Genomic DNA, 12,073 nt, shown 5'->3' on the forward strand with positions numbered 1-12,073 from the left:
CGTAATTCCATGGGTTGGTTGGCGTGGTGCACAATCGATGTAAGTTAATCACCATGCGTGTTACATCACAAATAATCGCTCTATGAACACATCATGTTACGTAAATCTCTCAATCACATTATTGTGTCGCAATGAGATGTTCGCATAAATCCACGTTAATATTGGACACGTTGGTGAATATTCATAGTGTGAGAATGCGGGTCGAGTCGGATATTATGAACTATTTTTCATATTGTGACAATGATCACTATGTATGATGAACCGCACACACTTTATTAGGCACACATTCATATAGATTGTTTGCGTATACTAATATCTCTCGTAGTGGTGGAGTACGTGATGTATCAAAACCCTTACATTACTTTTATGAATCTCTTAAATTATTATTAATCTTAAAGGATAACTATTACTATGAGTAGAGCTTTGACCCTTTCTAACCGTATAGATGATGCAGGTGATGTACAAATTAAAAACCTATAGGACTATCTCCCTATGGAAGATTATACTGAAAGATTAGGAAGATAGTTTTATGAATTAGTTTCATACTCCCGCTGTGAACTCGTAAATGTAATAAGCTGTCATTGAGAAGGCATTTGAGTATTTACTAAATTCTTTTACTTTAATGGAAAAAATCAATACAGTCGATTTTATTCGCATGAATGTTACCTTCATGAATGTATCTGGATGTGATCTAAATGAAAAAAAATGAAGTGTGATTTTTAAAGCAACCGATTTATACGTTATTAATACTCAGTTTTCTCAGGCACGAATATAAACTCTGATCGTGAAAATTTAAGATGTTACACCACTTCCTTTGGTAACACATCACCTGCCAAAACTAAAACAGCTCGGAGTCGTACATAAGTATAATATCCCGTGCATTTTAGGGTAGAATTTTATGATTATATGCATGAAAATAATTACATGTGTACACACATACACACACACACACATATATATATTTTCGGGTCTATATAACATAATATACTTGTTTATCTTTTGATCCGACTATTGAGATGATCTTGTATGGATAAAATGAGCCATATAACCGTTAACTTTCAAATTAGATCATCACCTTATCATTTTCGAGTCCCCTATTCAAATGAGGAATTCTTTGAGATCCAAGGGGGTTGTCATTCTCAAATCCTAGTCGTTCACTTATGAAATCACAGTTGTTCGTGTATAAAATCCTAATCGTTCACGGCAATTCACGCAAATCGTCATTTCAAGATAAGGAAACTCCCACTGTCCAAATGAGCTTTCTTTGAAAATTTGCCTTTAAGAAATGAATCTAGATAGTCCATTGCACTCTATGTAGAGCTCTGCATCTGAGTCAGGTCAAAACCAACCAATCACGGCTACTATTGTTCTCTTAATTGACTTGTGTATGTACTATCTTTAATTACTTCTTAAACTTAAGGATGTATTGGGAGCTTAAGTTCCTAAGGTAATGTGTTTTAGCATGCCTCACAAAGTCAATTTCAGTGGCTCCTATGAGGATGTTACTGGGTTTATGAACTAGATTCGGTTAAGGTTTATATGATCCAACAAGGGGTCATGTAATCTCCCAAGGACGCTCTAATGGCTAAGATCTAGTAGGTTAGACAATCCAGAAAGTGATTTTTTACTAGTACCAATATTTCAAAGATTTCAAATGATTTTATTAACATTTTCCACCAATGATCTTTTATTATAATCACTAAAATATTTTTACCACACTTAATGACGATTATAATGGTTGAGTCCATCATTTAAACAGCATGGGAATTGGATTGAGAATGGATGACCATATTTGGTGGAGGGATGGAGTGAAGTGAAGTATGCGGTTAAGCAAGATTACATACTTCAAATATAGTGTGTGTGTGTGTGTGTGTGTGTGTAGTGGAATGCTCACCTGCGAACTAGTTCGCATGGACTACATACGAACTTTTTTTAGAACTAATCATATCTGATGAGTCTCGAAAATTTGAACGGTCCACATTGAGCAGAATCTCATGAAACCCCCTGGTACCAATTTTTACTTTGAACCAAAACTTCGATGGGCCATGAAAATGCAAACAGTTTCTTCCCTTGATTTGAATCTCTTTGTTATGGCCCACCAGAATCTTAGATCAGGGTGAAAATTCACCCCATGAGGTTTCATGGGATTCCGCATCTTATGGACCGTTCAGATTTGACACCCATTACACGTGTACAAAGGTGCGCACGTGCGTAGGTGAGCATGCCTCTCTCTCTCTCTCTCTCTCTCTCTCTCTCTCTCTCTCTCTCTCTCTCTCTCTCTCTCTCTCTCTCTATATATATATATATATATATAGGCTTTCCTACGGGGTGCCTGATACCTACACAAGGTTGCTTGGTGGAGTTCCTACACCTAAGATTATGTGTCCTACCAAATGGATTGGGTAGCCCGCTCAACACCTAAGTGGGCCATGGGTATGGTTGCTAAACTTGGGCAAGACATGCATCCAGATGGACCACATTACTATGGAAGACCCGGTATGAACACAAGGCGGGCTTCAAGGTTTGGGTAGTACTATAGGGCATGGTGGAAAACACCATCATCAAAAGGGGGCCCAATGGTTCGGGATAGCTCAAAAAGGGTGTGTGTGTGTGTGTGTGTGTGTGTGTAGAGAGAGAGAGAGAGAGAGAGAGAGAACTTCTCTATTATCTTTCTTGGTGTCCACATGCGTGGCCTACTATGCATCCGCATTTCTATTACCGCCCTAAGCTTGCTCTAGGGTCGGTATGCTGGCTTTGCTCCTCTTTTTTTATTTTTTCGAGGGGGGGGGGGGCGGTGATCTGAAAAAGAACATTCTAATTGAAGGACAACACCAACAATCAAACAACACTCCACAATGACAATCAAAATATATCTATATCTAAATCTCTTATTTTGGTTTACTATCAAAATATAACTAAATCTAAATATCTTATTTTAGTTTATTATAGAAAATTAATGATATCTAAACAATAATTTTTATGGCTTAATCAAATTATCTAAACTTTAAGAAAAATAATTTTCATTAAGTTTTCAAAACTCTAATAAGTTAGATTCTGCATCACATCACTGTGAGCTCACACACCGTGTCCTGGACATGGGAATTATATGATGCTCTCAAGAATCCTAACCTTGATCTTTGGACACTTTTTTATTGAAGGAAGACCACTGAATATTTTTCATTTTTCATTTTTAATTTCCAATAAATGTCCACCAATCTGATAGTTAGATTATCAAGGAAAGGCTGCTTGTTAAAACTTATTTTCAGCCGTTGTCAGTAAAATTTAGTGATTTTCACTTATTATATATCGTGAATGCTGAAAGTCGTGGTGCATTAGAATTTCTTTTTACATTTAACTAAAATGTCTCTAAAATTATTTTAAACTTATAGCTTAGTCCTTATAAGTTTTCAGTAATTGAAAATTTTCAGAGCTTATTTTTCAATATATCAAATGGCACGTAGGTGTAATTTTTTTTCAGGATACATCAAAACTAGGAATAATAATTTAGATAGTTTAATTTGAATTTCTTGTATGCCACCTACCTAATTTCTATGTGCCTGCGTATGGTCTATGATACTGCTAAAAATTAAAGTTTTCTTTTATTATAATCATTTGGTTGGGTTTCCTTCGATCCTCTAAAGCATGCCCATGGGCTAGCGCGTGCCATAAAAGAAGCTTGAAAATTGACAGTTTAACCAGCGGTCTACATCAATGTCAAAATGTTCCACTGATTGGGCAGATTTTTGGGGATGGCCATTTCGTGATGTGTCTAACCCAATAGGGTGACTCGGCAACGTACATAGAAAGTTGCATTGCTTGCAACTTTAATAAACACGGTATAACTTGGACCACCCAAAAAAAGGTAGCTGGCAGGCTATTAGCTGATAAGTGGAGTGTATCCATTTATCAAAACCAATGATCTATTTTATAGACGGACCATGATCCAAAGAGTAATGCTGCAGGGATTAGCTGGCTGGCGATTCTCCCTGCTGCAGCGGTACGTGTCCTCTCCGAGCGTGGACAACATGAATATCTATGGGGCACATCATAGTGTATGTGTGACATCCAATCCGTCTCACTTAAGCCAGCCCATTTTAGTAAGCAAGCCTGAATATCATGTCGATCCAAAACTCAATCGGACAAATGCCATAGGTAACACACGAGTAGAAATGTCCACAGTTGAAATATTTCAGGATCCCAGTACTGTGATGTTTATATGATATTTAACTCATTTATAAGATGAGTACACGGAGGATGAAGAGAAAAACCAAATATCTGCTTTATTAAAGGCTCGTTGGGTCCCAGAAAGATTTCAATAGTGTATTTCCTATCTTTCTGCCCTGCGTCTTTAAGTTTTGGATGAAAGCGAGTCTTACAATCTATTATAAATGATGAACAGAATGAATTTCACTAGCCAGTAAGTATTTATGTGGTACCTGCTACCTTCGTACGCGTGTTGAATTAATAGGCATTGCTCTGCCCCAAAATATCCCATATTGGACGCCTCTCTGGGTACGATTTTCAGTTGGCTGTGTGTAGGGTAGGCATATGCTTCTCTCTTAATTGTCAATATGCAAGACATATATCAAAAGGTTACCTTGGCTGCTCGGTTTGTTTTCAATTATGTCAGCATGCAAGAGTTGATACACCGCTCGATCTAAACCAATCAGCTTTGACCCTAAGCGATAAAATAAGCAAATATGTCCAATATGATTGAGTATGATTAAAATTTGAAAAGATCAATCACTTACTCAGCCACTTACAGAATTTATTCATGATCATGTGATAATCAAAGAGTGGGTTTCTTCTCCAAAAATGGGCTATCTCGTGCCTTCCACAAAAAAGGACTTTCAAAATACCTATGCAAATCAAACAAAAGGAAAAACTCACAATCGGTTGTTCATAACCCCAAGTGTAGGGTCGCGATGCAGTAATAATCTCGATGAGACCGAGGTTGAATCCACAGGGACTAATCTCGTATGTAATCTGAAAGTAATTAGAATCCAAATTAGGAGAAGATGTAAATCTAATTTTGAAATTAGAGAAAGTAATTGTGAAGTGTTTAATTAGAAACTTAAGAATTCATAGGTGAGAACTAGGGTTTCCAAGGATCCATTTGTAGCAATCAGGGTGATACTATGCTTAATTCAAAGACACAACTAGAATCAGAGTCCTATCTTATCCAATTGGAAGATATAGTAATAAAACCAAATCTGAACTTCCTTTGATTTAATTCTCAATGGATGAGAGTTATGAGGATTGGAAGTGATTGAATCACTTGGACATGCCCTGGACATAATGGCAAAAACAAGATATACCAATTCCACAAACATAGGAGAATTACGAAGATTAGAAGGAATTTCATCATCTAACTATGTCCAAGAGACGATGGTGAACAACAGTATTTCATGATTTCATAATCTCAAAGCATGAAAAGAACATACTCAAAGCTATTGCAGATATATTGTAATTTGAGTCACAATAAACCATTAAAAACTGAAAGTATTCCTTAAATATCAAACTAGAATCAAAGTAAGTTCAATATAAACATGAATTAAAGCAATAGGAAGATTTCATCATGCTACAAGCTTCACCTCTTAGCCCTAACTAAGAGAATTAGCCAACTATAGACATGATTGGATCTAAAACCCTAAAAGAAAACATGAAAACTAAGGAGAAAGAGAAGAAAAACGCTTGTCGATGACTCTCCACCCTTGTGTTTTGCTCCTCCAAACCCTGGATGATGCCTAAGGATGCCCTGGGGACTCCTATTTATAGTTGTGCAACAAATCCTTTCGCACCGACTTGAAAAAATTTAAAAACCACCTCAAATTTGCGCAGTTTTAATTATTTTGAAGTGTCTTCGATATGTCCTTCGATTCTATCGAACAGTCTTCGATTGAATAGAAGAACGGTCCAGAACTGTACAGCGAGTTTGGCCTGAAATCCTGAAATTGTCAATTCTATCGAAGTGTCTTCGATACTATCTAACAGTCTTCGATAGAATCGAAGTCTATTCTGGTAGTTTTTCAGAATTAGACTTTTCTGGTCCCGGAATCTATTTTGAGGACAATTTCAGCATTCCTTTTCTTCACTTTAAGTCTTCAATCCTCTTCTTTCATTACTTGGTTTCCTTGGATCTTTAGCATATAAATTCTTCAATCTTGGCCTCGTAAGATCCATCCCTTGCCTTGGTGATCTTTGAGCATCAAATTCATACTTTTAGCACCTTTTCCAATCCAAGCTCTTAAATTCACCTTGCAACACAAACATGAGTAAAATAAGACATTAAGCATTATCATGTTCATTAAACCAAGATATAAATGGGAGATGATATGCAATATTTGACCCTCAACATCGATCACTAGGAGCAAATGCAAGAATGTGTCTCTTAAAAGAACTACTTGATATTGGATAAAGAACAAATCCAAGGTATGAGCGTAGACTTGGATTACAACTAAAGATTACGTCTAAATTACCGTTACTCCTATGATAAGCTAAGATAAAATAAATTGATAAGTTTGTTTTTTATATTGTTGTGATTGGATTGGTTTGTGTTGGTTCGATTTTTTCTCTATCACATTCATTTGCTATTTATAGATTCTTGTTGTAACTTATTCCTCTAGATAATTTTTCTATTACTGTAATGGTTACAGTAGTCTAAAAGCCTTTCTAGATTCTTTTCTTTTCTAGATCCTTCTTTTAGTTTGTTTATCTTTATGACAGTTTCACTTCTCAACACCTCTTGGCCGCTTACTTCACTTTGTCGACCAAGGTTATATTTTGCTTGCCCTCGGTCACCTTCTATATCTTAAACAACTCAACCGTGCTTCTTATATATCGACCGTAATGCTTCGTCAAGCATCCAGTGACGTTTAGAACTAAACCTACGATAGTTGTAAGCCCAAAAAAAGTGCTCCAAATCTTTAAATATCTTTTTATATGGTTCCTATTTCTCATACAATTCCCTATGTCATCCTCCTATTGGCTTTCCCAAAATTGCTAAAAATAGGGTAAAACATTGCCCCCACGTCGCTTCATCTTTAGTAAAAAGGTTATAGTGACGTTTTTGTATTACCTGATATCATAAATGCAATTGGCCATTAATATACATGTTGTTTCCCCATTAATTCTACTAGATCGATGACGTATCAAGGGATATTCTTTATCTCACACTTATGTTGTCCACGTGACATGTCGTATAAAAGCATATCTTATTAGGAGTAATAATTTCATCTTCATTAATGCACACATATTGCGATCGATACATATGCAATTCTTTAGTCAGTACTTCTCCCCGCTCTCTTTTGTATAAACACTTCCCAATTTTCACTCCTGAAATTGTCACCATGGTTGTATATTCTACTTCTTCTTCTCCAGTTTTCCACTTGAAATCCTTCATTAAAGATCTTGATGTCTTGTCGTCTGGAGTAATTAATGATCTCCTCTTTAATACTCTAATTGAACTAGACACTGCGGTATTGATGCTTGGTCCTACTTTCCTTCCAATAGTCAGCTATGAACAACTTTGTGACTTCACTTTTCTAAGCACACTGATGAAGTTCTTCTTGTCCATTTAAACAATCTTTCGTATCCCTCCAATGCATTCATGTCATGTCCCAAATTCGGGGATAGACAACTTCTGTGATGCCCCAACTTCGGCACTCGACTTCCATACACCAAGTCCTGAGTTCGGCGCACCACAAGGAAGATTTTTGACTAATTTTTTTTTAATAATACCTGAGCATGATGATCCGTAATCATAATACTAAGCAATAGTCTTCATAATAAATCTTAATGGTTACAAGTACAATGATTTTTCAAAAGGTACACAATGTCAATATTGTCAAATCACAAAATAAATACAATACATCGAGAAAGCTATGTCTTCTAAGTTACTTCTACCCTGAAAAAAAAAAGGGAAATAGGAAGCTTAGGCAAAAAGCCTAGTGAGTACACTCGTGTGTGCGTAGTGTACAAGCATACAGTAACAATCAAATATCAGAGTACACAAGCTGAAGTATAGTGACCAAGTAATGCTACATAAAGCCAAGAGGGCATGATGCAATGTAAGAGTTGATATGCAAAAGTATGCCGAGTGTATGCAAGCATGCAAATCCTCTTCTAAAAGTCCACATCACAATACAGTTATCATCACTGGGAATCACCGAGGCCTAGTATCCAGAGCAAGTCCGAAACTTGTTGAATAGAGGCCTCGCATACTTACCTTGTCAGTGGGGGGCCTATATCCATGCTAATACCTACCCGGCACGCCGGTATCGGACCCATTTCGGGGGCTAGTCAAACCCAACCACATTCGCTCCAAATCTTCAGCTAGGCATGGCTGAACCTCTTCTCACCCGACCGTGTCGACGGGAGTTAGGCCTACAATGGTCTTTGACACCAGGTGACCCATGGCATCCGTCCAGTCTTGACAATGAGGCTCGAAGGTACCACTCGAGGTTTAGGGAATTTCACCCAAGGGTCTAGGACCCAGTATAAGAAACCCAAATTTTCGGTGTCCACAAATACCAACCACGATGCCACTGTGGTGGTCTCATTAATATAACCACGGTGTTGATGTGGTGTTCAATCCATCTCATGAGGATGCTATGTAAAATGCAATGATAATCCATAAGCACGCTATGCAGTATAATTGCACTCAAGCAATGCTATGCATGTAAGCCACATATGCATACGAGGCAACCTTAATACCAATCGGGATCCTCTGTCAATCACATCCGATCTACAACCCACGCTCATCGTGGAAAGGATATACATGTAATATCAACATCGGCATAAACATAAATTACAATGTAGCATCAAGTGAGCTTTAGGGACTTCAACCCAGGGACCGTACCCGATAAACTCGCTTAAGGACTTCAACCCAGGGACTGTGCCCAATATATTCGCTTAGGGACTTCAACCTAGGGACTATGCCTGCAGTCTCGCGAACCAAATAACATCCGCACATACTCCGTCATGTATACCCGCACCAACATCCTCTACCACATACTCCATCATGTGCACCCTGCACCAACATCCTCTACCATATGCATATGATCTCTGCATGATCAAACTATGCACACCATGCACTCCTCATCCATGATGTATGTACATGTATGCATGCGTGCAAATTCAATATGCACAAATATCATCAGACCAATAAAAAATGATCACGGTACCAACATGGCAAAACAATGGTATAATGTGCACTCTCCCTCATGATCATGGGGCTACGTGAGTGTCCACACTTCCACGTCACAAGTGTGCGCCAACCACACAATAGCACAACTAGGATCAATCTATCACTCAACACCAATCACATGGCCAAAACCTCATACATTGTCACCACAACAGACTGTATATCAAACATGTGCAAAGAATGAGCACATACCATAACATGTATCTAATCCACATATAAAGATCCATAGCTATTCGAAAGCTAGTTTGTATCACCAACATACTCATTCACGGTTAAGAGTTAAGTGGTTCACCTCATCAGTTCCTTAGGAAGTGGGTGCATGAGTGTCATGTCATTATACGGCGCTAGGTGCACTATTCATGACTCGAGGTAATACATACAGTGGTCCACTTAGTCCTTGCGTCCAATTGAACACCATCCAAGCACATAATTTAGCATTACCATATAATACAATCATCGCACACATCATCATCACCACAAGTATCACATTACACAATCACTGCACATGTGCCATCACTACATGCATAATTAGATTTCAATCCAACACCTCAATATGTCTAGTTATCATTTCAAATGGACTAAGGCCCAGTTCATTGCCACACTTGAATGGGTTGGTTAGTGAGTTGCTACATCGCATTCTTCTGGCTTATTGGGTGGTCCATTTGATTACCACAGATGGTTCATTCGAGGACTCAATCATAACTCATTCACAAGGCCCAAATGCAACTTGGCATACACACATCAGAGTCTCATGCACTTACCAAGAGGCCCAAACGTAGGCCCAATATACACTTTTCATGGAGTCTTACGTCCTTAGTAAGAGGAAGTAACCTATGGGCCCGATAGGTTTACCGCTATTGGATTGGGCGCACAAGGCATCCACTCAAGGTGGTCTTTAAGGCTAATAGGCCTAGCACTCTAATGCCATTGTGAACATAATAGTGGAGTCCACAAATCAAGCCCAATACTATTAATAAGATCGGTTCAACAATCAATCTAACACACATCCTAAGTTCACATACCCAAGAGGTTACACCATCCGCATAGTTCACAAGTCTGAGTAACCACACAATTCTCATATGCCCACATGATCTTATGGCCACTCCATTATTAGAAGTCCATATGGTTGAGTGGCCACACAAATGTCACTTTACTTGCCACAATAAAGGATTTAAGGTCAGATCATTACTTATTTTTACTACACCATAACTCGCATAATGGGGCAACCACTTTCTCATGGTAAGGCGGCCAGTACCACAATTTCACATAAATTAGTATATATACGATTACTATCATGATCTAGTGTCCACATTTCAAAATATCCAAACACAATTGAACAATCACAATCATACCCACCATTCATGGCAACACTACGTTACGTTAAGTTTTATACTACAATCACTTCACACGTCACATAGTTAATGACTCATATTCGGTGTCACATGGTTAAGGGTCAAGGGCTACATTTCATCATAACAATTACAGTTTAGAGATCACATCGCATAGAATCCAGGACCTTGATAGCATTAGCTTGGGTAACATAACCCTACACCACACTCGGTCTAATTTACAACTTGGTCCTACATGATTTAAGTGGCGGTGTCAATGTCGATAAGCACAAACCCACGTTGTTGAATGGCCATCAATGCCACTTGATTTCATCTGGTTAGGTGGCCTTGTGCGTATTTCACAATCATACGATTAGATGACTACATATACTCCACCATTGCATATGATTAGGTGGCCATACATATATCAAATACCCACGTGATTAATGGGCCAAACAGGTATATCACACCCTCACACCACTAGATTCTACATATTTTTATAATTAAACATGTTTAAGGGTTTAAACACCAGTCGAATGATCCTATTACTTGGGGCCACACTCCAACCAAAGTGCCAAGTAGTCAAGGGTTGTCCACTCATTATGTAATTACTTAACTAAGGGCCAGAAGTCAATTACATGTAGTTTAGGGGAGCATATGAGTTCACATGGTTTAAAGGCCACCCAAACATCACAAATCACATAGTTAGGCACCATATGCACACCACAAGTTCACCTGGCTTAGCGGTCAGCTAAGCATCACATGATCATATGGTTGGGCCACACATTCATAAATCCACTTAGACAAGTAGTTACACAATTGCCCCAATTTCATATAGTTTAGTGGGCTGTAAAAATCACGAACTCACATGGTTTGGTGATCCACATGATCCTACTAATTGACAGGCTAAATGAGAAATTACCATTACAATTGAGTACCACGAAAATGGTTTAGGTAGCAGTAAATATACAGGCAGCCCCACACTCTAAAATGATCTAACAAAATAGATGAATGACTGGTAAAACATGTACATTAGGTGGCCCATGATCGGTCAAAAAGGATAGATGGGTAGATTTCTCACAACATTATTGCAGCACTAGGAAGTCTTTAATGGTGGATAAGTGATCAATATTGCTCCCATGGCAGGAGATTTGGATCTGACTAATCTACAGTAACAAACCCTAAAATAATAAGGATAAACTGATGAATGGAATGGATTTACGTCGTACTACAAGGTAGAGCCCATGGGGACTTCCTGTGAGGTTGAGTTGTGTGTGACCCACCGTGATGCGTGTCGACCCTTAATACCATAAGTCAGATACGCCAATCCATGGTGGGCCTGGGGCTTAAAATCAAGTCAATCTGTGGCACATGTGGGCCACTCCACACATAAAAGTTGAGAGGGTTACCCTCCATTAAACATTCATAATCATTTGTCGGGCTCACTAAGACGTGGTTCATAAATCCAACCCATCCATTATGTGTGTCCCACTTGGTTGAGGTATCAGACCAAGTTTTAGATGAATCCAAATTTCAAGTG

This window comes from Magnolia sinica, chromosome 3 (assembly GCF_029962835.1).
Source record: "Magnolia sinica isolate HGM2019 chromosome 3, MsV1, whole genome shotgun sequence".
Lineage (NCBI taxonomy): Eukaryota > Viridiplantae > Streptophyta > Magnoliopsida > Magnoliales > Magnoliaceae > Magnolia > Magnolia sinica.